Genomic DNA, 14,393 nt, shown 5'->3' with positions numbered 1-14,393 from the left:
TTGATATGTTTCCTATTTTTAAAAGAATCACTTTAATGAGAATTTAGGCTCTTATCAACAGAAGTGCTTGAGAATTAAATGCATTGAATATATTGGCAGAGTAAGATATTCCAACTAACAAATGAATAAGTCAAATCTAAACTCAAAGTGTTGCCAAGATCTCCCTATCTGCCTATGTAGAGATTTGGCAGGTTTGAATCCAAGGGAAGTTGTTGAACATGATTCTGAGCCTGCCAATTTATTAATTTGTGGTTTGGCTAAGATGCTGGAACCTGAATATATTCATTCTTCTGAAGGTTTCTCACAAATACAGGATAATAGTTTGGGAGGTTGTTTAGGAGATACTTATTTAGTGAAAGTATTAGTGGGAGGGAAAGAGAGATACCATAATATGTAGGTGGTTCTCATGGAACAATTCAATATACAAAATGATAAAAAGTTGCAGTTGGAAAATGTATAATCAAAACAATAACTTAATATAATAATTGTGACATTTACTTGGGGGCAAATATTTATATATTTGTCCAAGTAAGCTTTCAGTCCAGTAACACTTTTTAAAGGAATATATCCATTCTATGTATTTAGAGACTAAGTTTGAATGATGTATATCATTGCATATATTCAGTTTCCTAATTTTTTTTTAAAGATTTTATTTATTTATTCACAATAGACATAGAGAGAGAGAGAGAGTGAGGCAGAGGGAGAAGCAGACTCCATGCCAGGAGCCTGACGCGGGACTCGATCCCGGGACTCCAGGATCACGCCCTGGGCCAAAGGCAGGCGCCAAACCACTGAGCCACCCAGAGATCCCCAGTTTCCTAATTTTTTAAGTAAACTCTGGGCCCAATGTGGGGCTTGAACTCATAATCCCAAGACCAAGAATCACATGCTCAATTTCATTATTTTTTGTCTCACATTTCAAATTTACTTTTTAAAAAATGGAGTTATTTTTTGCTCAACTGTATCATATGAATACATATAATACATATGCCTCATATAAATGTCTCATATGCCTCATATGAATGTTTTGGTCATCCCATTCAGATATCAAGGTTGTTAATACTATACACACCAAGAAAGTTTGAAAGAAAGATTACTACTCATATAGGATCTGTCAGGAGAGTAGAGTGGGCTCAGGGATGTCCAGGCTGGCCTTGGCCAAGCAGTGAGAGTGGGCCAGGTCTTCCTAGTGGCTAGGAGGTGGGACTGGAAAACATTATGTTTACTTGGGCTAGAGATTTTCAAGGCTTATATTTCCTACTGCTGTCAGGGAAGGGGGTATAGGATGAAAATTTTTTAACAACATGCCCAGATGGGCGGCTAATGAGGAAAAGGAAGCCCAAGGTATAGAAAGAAATCAACAGCTATATTTCTTACTGGTATCAGAGAAGGAGGTGCAGGATGAGCTTTCTTGATCAACATGTCCAGATGTGGTATCAAAGGGTCAAGGGAGACCAAGCTTAGAAACAAAGCAGCAACCAAACATCACAAATGAGGTCAGGCTCTTTATTACAATGGGAACATTCTAGTGATAAAAATTTTAATTACATTCAAGTAACCAAATTTGTAATTCAAATTTAATTACATTCAAGTAACCAGCGCATGTCTATATTAAGGGCATGCTATATATACTTTGCAAAGCTTATGGGTTCCTGTAAGGAGACAAGTGAAAGAATGAGGGTCTGTCCTTTAATTAATTTATAGACTTTTTAAGGGGGTGAGACAAAAAAGTTAAGCAATGCAGTTAACATAAGTACTGCAAATGTCTGGTACATTTATATGGGGGAAGGTGGTGGTTTCCAGGACACTGTTGTATTGAAGCTCTACTATGTATTTTATGAAGTGGTAAAGTAGGTACTTCCACATTTCTTTTGAAGAAAAAGCAGTCAATTCTCAAAAGTTTATTTCTCCCAGGTATTATCATAACCCCCAAGCCATTGCTCTTTATATGAATTTTATAGATTATCTTTGAGAGAATTATAATTTTTAAAATATTAAATCTTCTTATCCATGGATATGGTATCTATCCATATACTCATATTTTTATTGCCCTCAGTAAAGACTGGTGTCCTTAATACATATTGTCATTGTATTTATTCCTAAAATTTTATGGAGTTTTAATTATGCATGTCTGTGTGTGTGCATGTATGTACCCACTGTCATGAATCGAATTTATTTCCCCTCTGCTTTCAAACTAGATATTGTAAGGCAGTTGATGCTTGATATATTTTGTGATTGACTTGATCAAGTCTTGAAGCTTGACTACTGATTCTCACTTCTTTCTTTCTTTCTTTCTTTCTTTCTTTCTTTCTTTCTTTCTTTCTTTCTTTCTTTTTTTTTTTTGTATATATTTTTTGGACTTTGATTTGCCAACATATAGTATAACACCCAGTGCTCATCCTGTCAACTCCCCCCTCATGCCCGTCACCCAGTCACCCCATCCCCCTGCCCATCTCCCCTTCTACCACCTTTGTTTATTTCCCAGGGTTAGGAGTCTCTCATGCTCTGTCACCCTCTCTTATATCTCCCACTCATTTTCTCTCCTTTCTCCTTTAATCCCTTTCACTATTTTTATATTCTCCGAATGAGTGAAACCATGTATGTTTGTCCTTCTCTGATTGACTTACTTCACTCAGCATGATACCCTCCAGTTCTATCCACATTGAAGCAAAAGGTGAGTTTTTTTTGTTTATGATGGCTGAGTAATATTCCATTGCATAAATAGACCACATCTTCTTTATCTATTCAGCTTTCAATGGACACTGAGGCTCCTTCCACAGTTTGGCTATCGTGGACATTGCTGCTGAGGTGTTCCGGCATTTCAATGCATCTGTATCTTTGGGGCAAATCCCCAGTAGTGCAATTGCTGGGTCATAGGGTAGCTCTATTTTTAACTCTTTGAGGAAACTCCACACAGTTTTCCAGAGTGGCCGCACCAGTTCACATTCCCAACAGTGCAAGAGGGTTCCCTTCTCTCCACATCCTCTCCAACATTTGTTGTTTCCTGTCTTGTTAATTTTCACCATTCTCACTGGTGTGAGGTGGTATCTCATTGTGGTTTTGATTTGTATTCCTCTGATGGCAAGTGATGCGGAGTATTTTCTCATGTGCTTGTTGGCTATGTGTGTCTTCTTTGGTGAAATTTCTGTTCATGTCTTTTGCCCATTTCATGATTGGATTTTTTGTTTCTTTGCTGTTGAGTTTAATAAGTTCTTTATAGATCTTGGATACTAGCCCTTTATCTGATACGTCATTTGCAAATATCTTCTCCCATTCTGTAGGTTGTCTTTGAGTTTTGTTGACTGTTTCTCTTGCTGTGCAGAAGCTTTTTATCGTGATTAAGTCCCAATAGTTCATTTTTGCTTTTGTTTCCCTTGCCTTCATAGATGTATCTTGCAAGAAGTTGCTGTGGCCAAGCTCAAAAAGGGTGTTGCCTGTGTTCTCCTCTAGGATTTTGATGGATTCTAGTCTCACATTTAGATCTTTCATCCATTTTGAGTTTATCTTTGTGTATGGTGCAAGAGAGTGGTCTAGGTTCATTCTTCTGCACGTGGATGTCCAATTTTCCCAGCACCATTTATTAAAGAAACTGTCCTTTTTCCAGTGGATAGTCTTTCCTGCTTTGTCAAATATTAGTTGACCATGGAGTTGAAGGCCCATTTCTGGGTTCTCTCTTCTGTTCCATTTATCTACGTGTCTGTTTTTGTGCCAGTACCACACTGTCTTGAAGATAACAGTTTTGTAGTACAGCTTGAAATCCAGCATTGTGATGCCCCCGGCTCTGATTTTCTTACTCAATATTCCCCTGGCTATTCAGGGTCTTTTCTGATTCCACACAAATCTTAAGATTATTTGTTCCAACTCTCTGAAGAAAGTCCATGGTATTTTGATAGGGATTGCACTGAATGTGTAAATTGCCCTGAGTAGCATTGACATTTTCACAATATTAATTCCTCCAATCCATGAGCATGGAATATTTTTCCATCTCTTTGTGTCTTCCTCAATTTCTTTCAGAAGTGTTCTGTAGTTTTTAGGGTATAGATCTTTTACTTCTTTGTTTAAGTTTCTTCCTAAGTATCTTATGTTTTGGGGTGCAATTGTAAGTGGGATTGATTCCTTAATTTCTCTTTCTTCAGTCTTATTGTTAGTGTATAGAAATGCCACTAATTCTTGGGCATTGATTTTGTATCCTGCCACACTGCCGAATTGCTGTATGAGTTCTAGCAATCTTGGGGTGGAGTCTTTTGGGTTTTCTATGTACAGTATCATGTCATATGTGAAGAGGGAGGGTTTGACTACTTCTTTGCCAATTTGAATGTCTTTTATTTCTTTTTGTTGCCTGATTGCTGTGGCTAGGACTTCTAGTTCTATGTTGAGTAGCACTGGTGAGAGTGGACATCACTGTCATTTTCCTGATCTTAGGGGAAAGGCTCCCAGTGTTTCCCCATTGAGAATGATATTTGCTGTGGGCTTTTTGTAGATGACTTTTAAGATGCTGAGAAATGTTCCCTCTATCCCTACACTCTGTAGAGTTTCGATTAGGAATGGATGCTGTATTTTGTCAAATGCTTTCTCTGCATCTATTGAGAGGATCATATAGTTCTTGTTTTTTCTCCTGTTGATATGATCTTTCACGTTGATTGTTTTACAAATGTTGAACCAGCCTTGCATCCCAAGGATAAATCCCACTTGGTCATGGTGAATAATCTTCTTAATGTACTGTTGGATCTTGTTGGCTAGTATCTTGTTGAGAATTTTTGCATCTGTGTTCATCAGGGAGATTGGTCTATAATTCTCCTTTTTGGTGGGGGTCTTTGTCTGGTTTTGGAATTAAGGTGATGCTGGCATTATAAAACGAGTTTGGAAGTACTCCATCTCTTTCTATCTTTCTGAACAGCTTTAGTAAAATGGTTGTATCTTCATTTTCATTAGTTTTCATGAATTTTTTTATTTTATTTTTTATTTTTATTTATTTATTTATTTATTTTTATTTATTTATTATTTATTTTTTTAAAGACTAACAGCCGCTCTTTATTGTGTGCTATGTGGCAGGTGCTTCATGTACACCTCCTTCCTTGATTCTTTTTTTTTTTTCAAGATTTTATTTATTTATTCATGAGAAGACACAGAGAGAGAGAGAGAGAGAGAGAGAGAGAGAGGCAGAGACACAGGCAGAGGGAGAAGCAGGCTCCCTACAGGGAGCCTGATGTGGGACTCAATCCAGGGTCTCCAGGATCACACCCTGCGCTGGAGGCGGCATTAAACTGCTGAGCCACCGGGGTGCCCTCATGAATCTTTTTAATTCTTCTCTGATTTCGTTGTTGACCCATTCATATTTTATCAGGATGCTCTTTAACCTCTGCATGTTTGAGTTTCTTCCAAATCTCTTCTTGTTATTGAGTTCTAGTTTCAAAGTATTATGGTCTGAAAATATGCAGGGGACAATCCCAATCTTTTGGTGTCAGTTGAGACCTGATTTATGACCCATTATGTGGTCTATTCTGGAGAAAGTTCCATGTGCACTTGAGAAGAATGGGTATTCAGTTGCGTTTTGATGGAAAGTTCTGTATATATTTGTGAAATCCATCTGGTCCAGTGTATCATTTAAAGCTCTTATTTCTTTGGAGATGTTGTGCTTAGACTATCTGTCACTTGCAGAAAGTGCCATGTCGAAGTCTCCTACTATTAGTGTATTATTATCTAAGTATGTCTTTACTTTGGTTATTAATTGATATACTTGGCAGTTCCCACATTAGGGGCATAAATATTCATGATTGATATGTCCTCTTGTTGGATAGACCCTTTAAGTATGATACAGTGGCCCTCTTCATCTCTTACTACAGTCTTTGGGATAAACTTTAATTTATCTGATATGAGGATTGTTACCCCAGGTTTCTTCTGAGGACCATTTGAATGGTAAATTGTTCTCCAACCTTTCATTTTCAAGCTGTAGGTGTCCTTAGGTCTAAAATGAGTCTCTTGTGGACAGTGAATAGATGGGTCTTGCTTTTATATCCAGGCTGAAACCCTGCATCTTTTGATGGGATTTTTTAGCCCATTCACATTCAGAGTTACTATTAAAAGATATGAGTTTAGTGTCATCCTAATACCTATTCAGTCCCTGTCTTTGTGGATTATTTCTTTGGGCGTCCTCTTTCTTTTATAGGGTCCCCCTTAATATTTCTTGCAGAGCTGGTTTGGTGGTCACGTATTCTTTCAGCTTCTGCCTATCTTGGAAGCTCTTTATGTCTCCTTCTAATCTGAATGACAGCCTTAGTGCATAAAGTATTCTTGGCTGCATGTTCTTCTCAATTAGGACACTGAATATATCCTGCCAGCCCTTTCTGGCCTGCCAGGTCTCTGTGGATAGGTCTGCTGTGAATCTAATATTTCTTCCCATATAAGTTAGGGATCTCTTGTCTCTTGCTGCTTTAAGGATTTTCTGCTTATCTTTGGAATTTGCAAATTCCACTATTAAATTTCAAAGTGTTAGTTTTTATTGATTTTGGGGGGGGGGGGACCTCTCTATCTCCTGGATCTGAATGCCTGTTACCCTCCCCAAATTAGGGAAGTTCTCAGCTATGATTTGTTCAAATATGCTTTCTGGCCTTCTCTCCCTCTCTGGAACCCCAATTATACATAGATTTTTCCTTCTGAGGTTATCATGTATTTCCCTTAACCTTTCCTCATGGTCTTCTAATTGTTTTTCTCTTTTTTCCTCAGCTTCCTTCCTTGCCATCAACTTGTCTTTGTCACTCACTCTTTCTTCTACCTCATAAACCCTTGTTGTTATGACCTCGTTTGGATTGCATCTCCTTTAATTGATTTTTAATTTTGGCCTGATTAGATCTAAATTCTGCAGTCATGAAGTCTCTTGATTCCTTTATCCTTCTTTTCCAGAGCCACGAGTAACTTTATAATTGTGCTTCTGAATTGGCTTTCTGACATCGAATTGTAATCCAAATTCTGTAACTCTGTGACAGAGAGTACTGTTTCTGATTCTTTCTTTTGTGTTGAGTTCTTCTTTCTAGTCATTTTGCTTAGTTCAGAGTGGCTGTATGAGTGGGCTTAGTCAAGAATATCAACCACGACCTAAGTAAATTTCACCCTAGATGATTCTGCCAAGGTCAGAGACCAGAAATTGAAAACAAAGATCAGAACAATATAAAACAGAAGGACCACTAAAGTGAAAAACAAATTTTAAAACAAAGTAGTAAAAAATAAAAAGCCAAGAATTCCAGTGAAGAAGAGGGGGGAAAAAAGGAGAAAAGAAAAACAAAGGGGGAGGCTACAGGGAGATGGTGGTCATGACGAAGTTGTAGTGGAGGGAGAATATAGTCTCCCTGAGGAGTTCTAGAGGGTGATCCTCTTGTTTCTGTGTGTATTAAGTTCTGTATGTTAGAAGATGCTCAGTACGAAATTTATATAAACTATAAATACTTGTAGAAGGCCCCAACATTGACCACCAAAACATAAATGAGATAAAAGAGGGGGGCAGAATGGGAATGAAGAGAGTATAATCTCCCAGAATGAACCAGTATGGTAATCCACTTGGTTCTGGGTGCATGCTGGTCATGTTTTAGAAGGTATTAACTTCTGCCATTGTAGAACAGAATGAGGCGGAGAAAACAAACAAACAAACAAACAAAAAAACACAAAGCAAAAAAACATATCTTGTATATCTCCCAAAATTAAGTTGAGTATGTTGAAGGAAATCTAGAAGTGGAAAATATATCTAGGACCTCTAATTGTAGAAATATGAAAGTCAAAAAGGAAGAATCTTAAAAATAAAGAGGTGTAAAAAATTGTAGTTAAGGCAGGAAAAGAGAAAAAAAAAAAGGAAATTTACAGTCTGATATAAAAACGAGTTGTACTAGAAAAAGGAAGAAAAAAAAAAAAATAGGAGGGGTACCCTCTGGTTCTATATACTATAAATCCTCTACTTCCCCTGGAGCTTTCCAGAGCTGCTTGGTCAAGAACTTGCTCTTCCCCTGTCCTTCCAGCAGGTCTTCTGGGGGAGGGGCCTGCTGGGCTGATTGTCAGGTGTGTGCTCCTGGGGGAGATGCCCTGCCCCCTGCCAGGTGCACATCTCAGTGGGAGCTGTTTACCCCGTGAGGTCCCTGTTCCCTGGCGGCCCCCCTCCGTCCCTGGCACAGGGTGACACCAGGAGGAACAACACTACTGGCGGTGGCCAGGTCTCCAGCCCTGGAGTCAGCTCCCGCAGTAACTACCGCAGCTCTCAGTCCGCAGGGGCCTGGATGCTCTGGGGGCGGGGGGCGCCGACCTGCACAGCTTGGGGGTGCCCAGAGACAGAAGTGTCCTCACTGTCCTGTACCCTCCCCACCTCCATCTGTCCCGGGGGAGCTCAGGATCCTGGCTGTGTCCCTGGGAGCCCTGGGGTCCGGGGCCTGCTCTCCTGGAATCGCGCTCCCGGCCCGCGGCTCCTGAAGGCAGCAGGGTGCAGCCCCCTCCGCCCGGAGCCCCCGCCTGACCCCCGGCTTCTCCCCGAGGCCCCGCCGGGCGCTCCAGCCCTTTCCCGAGCTCGGCCGCCGGGGTGTGGAGCGCTCTCCCCCGGGCGCACCTCCCCTGTTAGTGACCCCGGGAGCCGGAGGCCCCACCGCCCCTCCTCGGTTCTGCCCCAGTTCCCTGCTCAGCGCCTTTCCGTCCGGGAAGAATCTGGTGCAGATTTTTAAGATCTTTTTTTTTTTTTTTTTAATTTTTATTTATTTGTGATAGTCACAGAGAGAGAGAGAGAATGAGGCAGAGACACAGGCAGAGGAAGAAGCAGGCTCCATGCACCGGGAGCACGACGTGGGACTCGATCCCGGGTCTCCAGGATCGCGCCCTGGGCCAAAGGCAGGCGCCAAACCGCTGTGCCACCCAGGGATCCCTGGTGCAGATTTTTAAAGCTCCTGCTTCTCCGGGGCTGGGCTCTCCGGTCCGGAGGCTTCCCCGCCGCCCCCCGCCCCCCGCCTTAGCCCGGCTCCTCGCGGGGCCCCTCCCCCCTTGATTCTTTTTTATTTTATTTTTTTCCGCCTTCCTATAAAGGCGGAAAAACAAAAACCCTTCTCTCTGTAGCGTTCCAGCTCTTCTCTCTTTAAATCTCAGGTTGAATTCATAGGTTTTCAGGATGTTTTGAAAGCTATCCAGGTAAGTTGGTGGGGACAGGTAAGGTGAGGACCCCTACTCCTCCACCTGTTCCCCCTATTCTCACTTCTTTCTTCATAGTTTATTCTCTTGTCTTTATCAAGTGGGCATTGATATTATCCTCAAGCAAAATTAACATTACCATCTAACTATAATACTTTATATATTTTTAAAACGTTAGAAACTTCAAAATAAACTTTTTTAGGGGCTGTGTGGGAACATGACCTGTCAGGTACACCCGGGAACCCTGTGTACCTCAGGAGTGGCCATCTTTCCCTGTTCCAGGCGGGGTTCCCAAGCCATCTCCATCTCAGAGATGTAGCGGTGAGGCTTCCATCTCTACAGAAGAGCTGTAGTAGATGCCAACCTGGCCTAGAGCTGACTTGCAGGACTCGTGCCATGCGGGAACATTATTTTCCAGCTCTCCCCTGATGCATTCTTCAACTCTTCACCTCGATTTAATGTTGATTCACCACTGACATATGGTACTTACATACGGCTCTTGGGTAAAGGGAACCTGAAGCTATGATGTTAGTGGCACACCCATGAGCCAGAGGCCATGGGGTCTGCATGGAAGGGTCTGTAGGTGAATTTGCAGGATGGGCCAACAACAGATGATACAGTGCCCAGTGAGCAGTCCCTAGGCCAAAATCTTGTGATTTGAGCAACATATATAAATATGGCAATGTCCAAAGAAAATTTGGGAGGTTTTCTTAAATGTTTTATTGACCCTCTGGCTAAAGAAGACAATATTGCCATACATATTGCTGGACATTTGTGTATGTAGTGATGGGTGATTAATAGTATTGGGGAGCCATTTTAAAGTGTAAACTGTGAATAAAATCATTTGACAAAAATCTGTATAGACAGCTCATCTACCACCTACAAGTAGTTATCTCAACTTTTAACATGGCTGTCAATGAGCTTTTCTTTGACCGTTTACTGGACTCAATCATAGAACATCAGATTTAAGTAGGACTGTTCAGGGTATTAAAAACTAATTATTGGAGAAACCTGAATTTGTAAGACACTGACCAGTCTATCACCATCAGTGGTATGTTGTTTAGGATGTCCCAGCTGCTTCCTTCCAGAGAAGCAGAAGTCCTTCTTGCAATGCCAGGTGTGCACTCACACTGCCTTAATGGAAATGGACCATGGCTAAATCCCTGAGCCCTGTGTGACCCACAACTACTCAGTGTTCTCAGACAAGCACATGATCAAACTTCAAGAGTCTTCTGAAAATATGCCTGCAAGGAAGATGCTTCACACTGTCATCCTTTACTCACAATGTTCTTGTTGACAAGGTTCAACCTGGGGACAGAGTAAACATTACAGACATCTATTGAGCTGTTCTTACTGAGTCAATTCAAGAGTGAGTAATGTGAAATCTGTCTACAAAACCCACATTGATGGCATTTATTATCAGAAAATGGATGCAGAACATTTGTATAAAGAAACAGATGAAGATATAGAATGAAAACTTCTTTCATAGAAGCATGTGGTATTGCTTAAGGAGCTTTACAGAAAACAGGGCATTTATGAGAGGATTGCTTCAGCCTCAGCACCAAGCATGTAAGAACATGAAGGTTTAAAAAAAGAGAATCTTGCTTCAGCTCTTGCTTGGGAAGAGGAAAGATTTTAGTCATATGGGAAGGGACAGATTTTGTGCTGAGAACAGCATCCTGATATGTGGTGACCCTAGGATCAGTAAGTCCCAGTTTCTGCAGTATATCTACAACTTGGTCTCCTGGGACTGGCTTAATAGTGTATGTAGCAAAAGACCCTGTGATGAGGCAGATGGTCATGAAAGCCAGTGCCTTTGTCCTAAGTGACAGTGGCATGTGCTGTATTGATAAGTTTGAGAAGATGAATGAAAATATAAGGTCAGCATTGCACAAAGTCATGGTACAGCTAACTCTATCCAAAGGCTGGGATTATTTGTCATCTCCATGCGTGCACCTGTATCCTGGCAGCAGCAAATTCTATTGAGTCTCAATGGAATCCTAAAAGAGCAATCATTGGTAATATTCAGCTACTTCACAAGTTATTATCAAAGTTTAATTTGATTTTCCTCATGCTGGACTCTCGGGATGAAGCTAATGCAGGCATCTGGTTCATCACCTCATGGCTCTGTACTACCAGAGCAATGAGCAAGTAGAGAAGTGGTTCAAACATGGCGGTACTGAAGAACTACATTGCTTATGCTTATGCTTATTTATGCTTATGCTTATTGCTGTGCTCACAGCACAGTCATGTCTTGGCTGAGCCAGGAAGCCAGCCAGGCTCTCATCCAGGCTTATGCAGAGTTAAGGAAGATCAGAAGATCAGTAGTAGCTGAGGTTTCTACATACTCCTTCCTGACAGCTGAAATTGTTAATTTGCTTTGCAGAACCCCTGGATGGACACTATATATAAATATAAATATAAATATAAATATAAATATAAATAGTATAAATATAAATATATATATTTACCACAGGAATGAGTACCATCTCTCCGAAATGGAGATAAGAGTTAGCAGAAGCACTGAAAGAACTTATTTTATGTAAGGGCAAAACATCGGCTCTAAAACACTTACAACTTTTTGAAGATATTCAGGGAAAATCTGACATAGCTATTACCAAAGATATGTTTGAAGAACCACTGAGTGCTTTGGCTGATGATGACATCTTGACAGTGACTGGAAAAACTGTTTGCTTTCTCTGAATCTTTTGTGAGTGGTGCTGTGTGTTCTGCTTGTCTGCATTTGGGCATTGCACTTGCTTCCATATATGTTTGGCATATAGGCCAATCAGCTGCTGCTGCTGCCATCAACAGAAATAGATTCTTAAAATCATTATCTGGTTCCATAATTTTTTTTTTTTTAACTTGGGTTCAATTTTCTTAGGAAAGTGTATGTTTTTGTAAAGTGTTTATTTTCATCCCCCTACATTTTAAGTAAAAATATGGTACCAATTGACATTGTATAATTGTATATGGTAGAAATTATTTGCTTGCAATGCCTTTTATTTTTTAGCACCAAGGCTTTTAATCCTTACATATATACAGATAGCAAGATGCCAGTATGCCAGTGTTTTTTGAAGATGGCAGTCTGGGTCACGTATTTTTTTTTTTTTCCTACAAAACTTTCTAATAGTAAGCATCTATATCCTTGGGGTTTTTATGAAATAAGACTTAACCAGAGCCTTTCTCCTGTTATAGCACTGAAACATTAATTCCTTCTAGAGGTTGGTTCTCATGGCTACTCTAAGATCAGAAATTAATGTTTGGAAATTATTGGGTTCTAGGTTAATGTCTGCCACTTTGTGCTACTACACAAAACTTTTTTTTCCCTAAATAAATGATAGAAAGAATTTAAAAAATAATGAAATAAAAACTTTTCTTGGCTAACTGCTTTAGCTTCCACTTCTAAACTTGTATAATTTTGATGATAAATAGCATCTTTAATAAATATGCTGCAAGTGTTTTTGCTATTAAGTATTGTGAAGGTATTATTTGAAAAGAGATGTTTTAATTAGGTAAAGAATACATCTTTCTATTTTTGTTTTACTATTTTTGTACTTCTAAAGAAATTATTAGTAATCAATATTGTTTTAGAATAGCAAAGTAAAATAAAGTTAGTCCTTCCCCACTTTTAGGGTGGAGAAAGCTGAGCCTCAGAAAAATTAAATGACTTATTAAGGGTTAATTACAAAGCAAATTAGTTTTAATACCAAGTTGTTTGGCTTCCAACACTATGTTCTGTTTATCATACTATTTACTTTTTTCCTTGTTCATAGTAGTAGTTTTGTTAACTACTGTCAAAATCATTTGGCTAAAGAAAATACACACACCAAGAAATCAAAGGTATAAGTGCCATGTGTAAATATTATATAAACAATGTCTTAGTTTCAATGTGGCTTTTTCAAATGCCTTGAATTTGGAGCGTGCTTTGATGAGTCTGCAAGATGGCTATTCTAAAGGCATAGACTGTAGTTTTAAAAGCGCCTGTGGCAAAAAGTTTATTAGCACACATATGCATTCTTTAGTGTATTATGAAAACCTATATTTAATTGTAGTATATATTTTGGTAAGAAGTTTTCATGTTGTACAATTTAAATTTGTTGATGTTACATGCCCTAGAGAAGGATTGCAAGGCTTTTAAACTAAATAATAAGTAAAACAAAAAGCTGAGCTGCTCTGGAAAAGAGTGGGAGAGGATCTCCATAGATGGACTCCTACTACAATTAACTTCTTAAAACCACAGTTTGAACACCACTTTCCTGGGACATTTAGAAATCAGTTTAATCCATACAGATCTACTGTCTTTCTTAGATTGTGGAATAATATTACACCCAGGCAATGTGGGCAGAGTATTTTTATTTGCAGACTTGTTCTAAAATTAAATGGCAATCATTTTCTTTTTTTTTCTTATTGTTAATTTTGAAACAGCTTCCAAGAGTACGCTCTGTTCATTCATGTATTTATCACACTTTTAACAGGTATTTATCACGTGCCTCCAGTGTGGAATGTATTACTCAAACTCTTTTATGTGACTACCCAAAAACAAATTTAGAGCCTAGTAGTCAATATTGGCATTATTATACAAAAAGCTATACTCTAAGGTGAGATACAAAAAAAGTCCCCAAGTGTAGTAAAAACAGAAACTGTGGAATATTAGAAAGAGTGTACTGTGTGGTGGTCCATACTCAGATCCCCATTTCTCAGCCGAGGTGCTCTTTCCCGGGAAGGTATACATAGCTAAGCCTCTGTCCAGGAACTGCCCTGCGCAGCAGAGAGCTGCTCTACCTTCTTCCTGAAATGGCATGCACCCAGTAACTGGTCACTGCAAAGTGGTCTGAGTCCCTTGCCTCCAATTGCGATAACTCCAGATGGCATAAGCTGAGCCATTGCTATATTTCCATCCCTGTTTCACCTCTCCCTTTCCAGCCCCTCTTCTCACACTCTCTTGCAGGCGCTTTTCTTAGGAGCACTTCATCCAGCACACAAACAAATCCCCGTTTCAGAGCTATTTCCTTGGGAACCTGACCCAAAACAGAGAAAACACATTGAAAAAAAATTGTATGAAATTGATAGCATAATAATGGGAACTTGAAAATTATATGGTTTAAGACATGTAAAGCTAGGGAGAAGAGGACATTTCAGGTGGTGGGAGACTCTAGATGCCACATCGATTGGAATAAATCATGTGGGCAATGACATTAATTTATCAGACTGCAGGAAACACATGGAGAGAATAGTCTAGA

General features: G+C 39.7%; 1 protein-coding gene and 1 pseudogene across 3 annotated transcripts in view; both read left to right on the top strand.

Moving 5' to 3' along the window:
- Positions 1-14,393, top strand: part of GRID2 (glutamate ionotropic receptor delta type subunit 2) — a 1,471,756-nt gene that overhangs the window by 918,674 nt on the left and 538,689 nt on the right. The gene's annotated exons all lie outside the window — the stretch shown is intronic.
- LOC102154227 lies at positions 9,368-11,853 on the top strand (annotated as a pseudogene).

Source organism: Canis lupus, chromosome 32 (assembly GCF_011100685.1).
Source record: "Canis lupus familiaris isolate Mischka breed German Shepherd chromosome 32, alternate assembly UU_Cfam_GSD_1.0, whole genome shotgun sequence".
Lineage (NCBI taxonomy): Eukaryota > Metazoa > Chordata > Mammalia > Carnivora > Canidae > Canis > Canis lupus.
The sequence above is the reverse complement of the archived record's forward strand: the minus strand, read 5'-3'. Positions and strand labels throughout refer to the sequence as shown.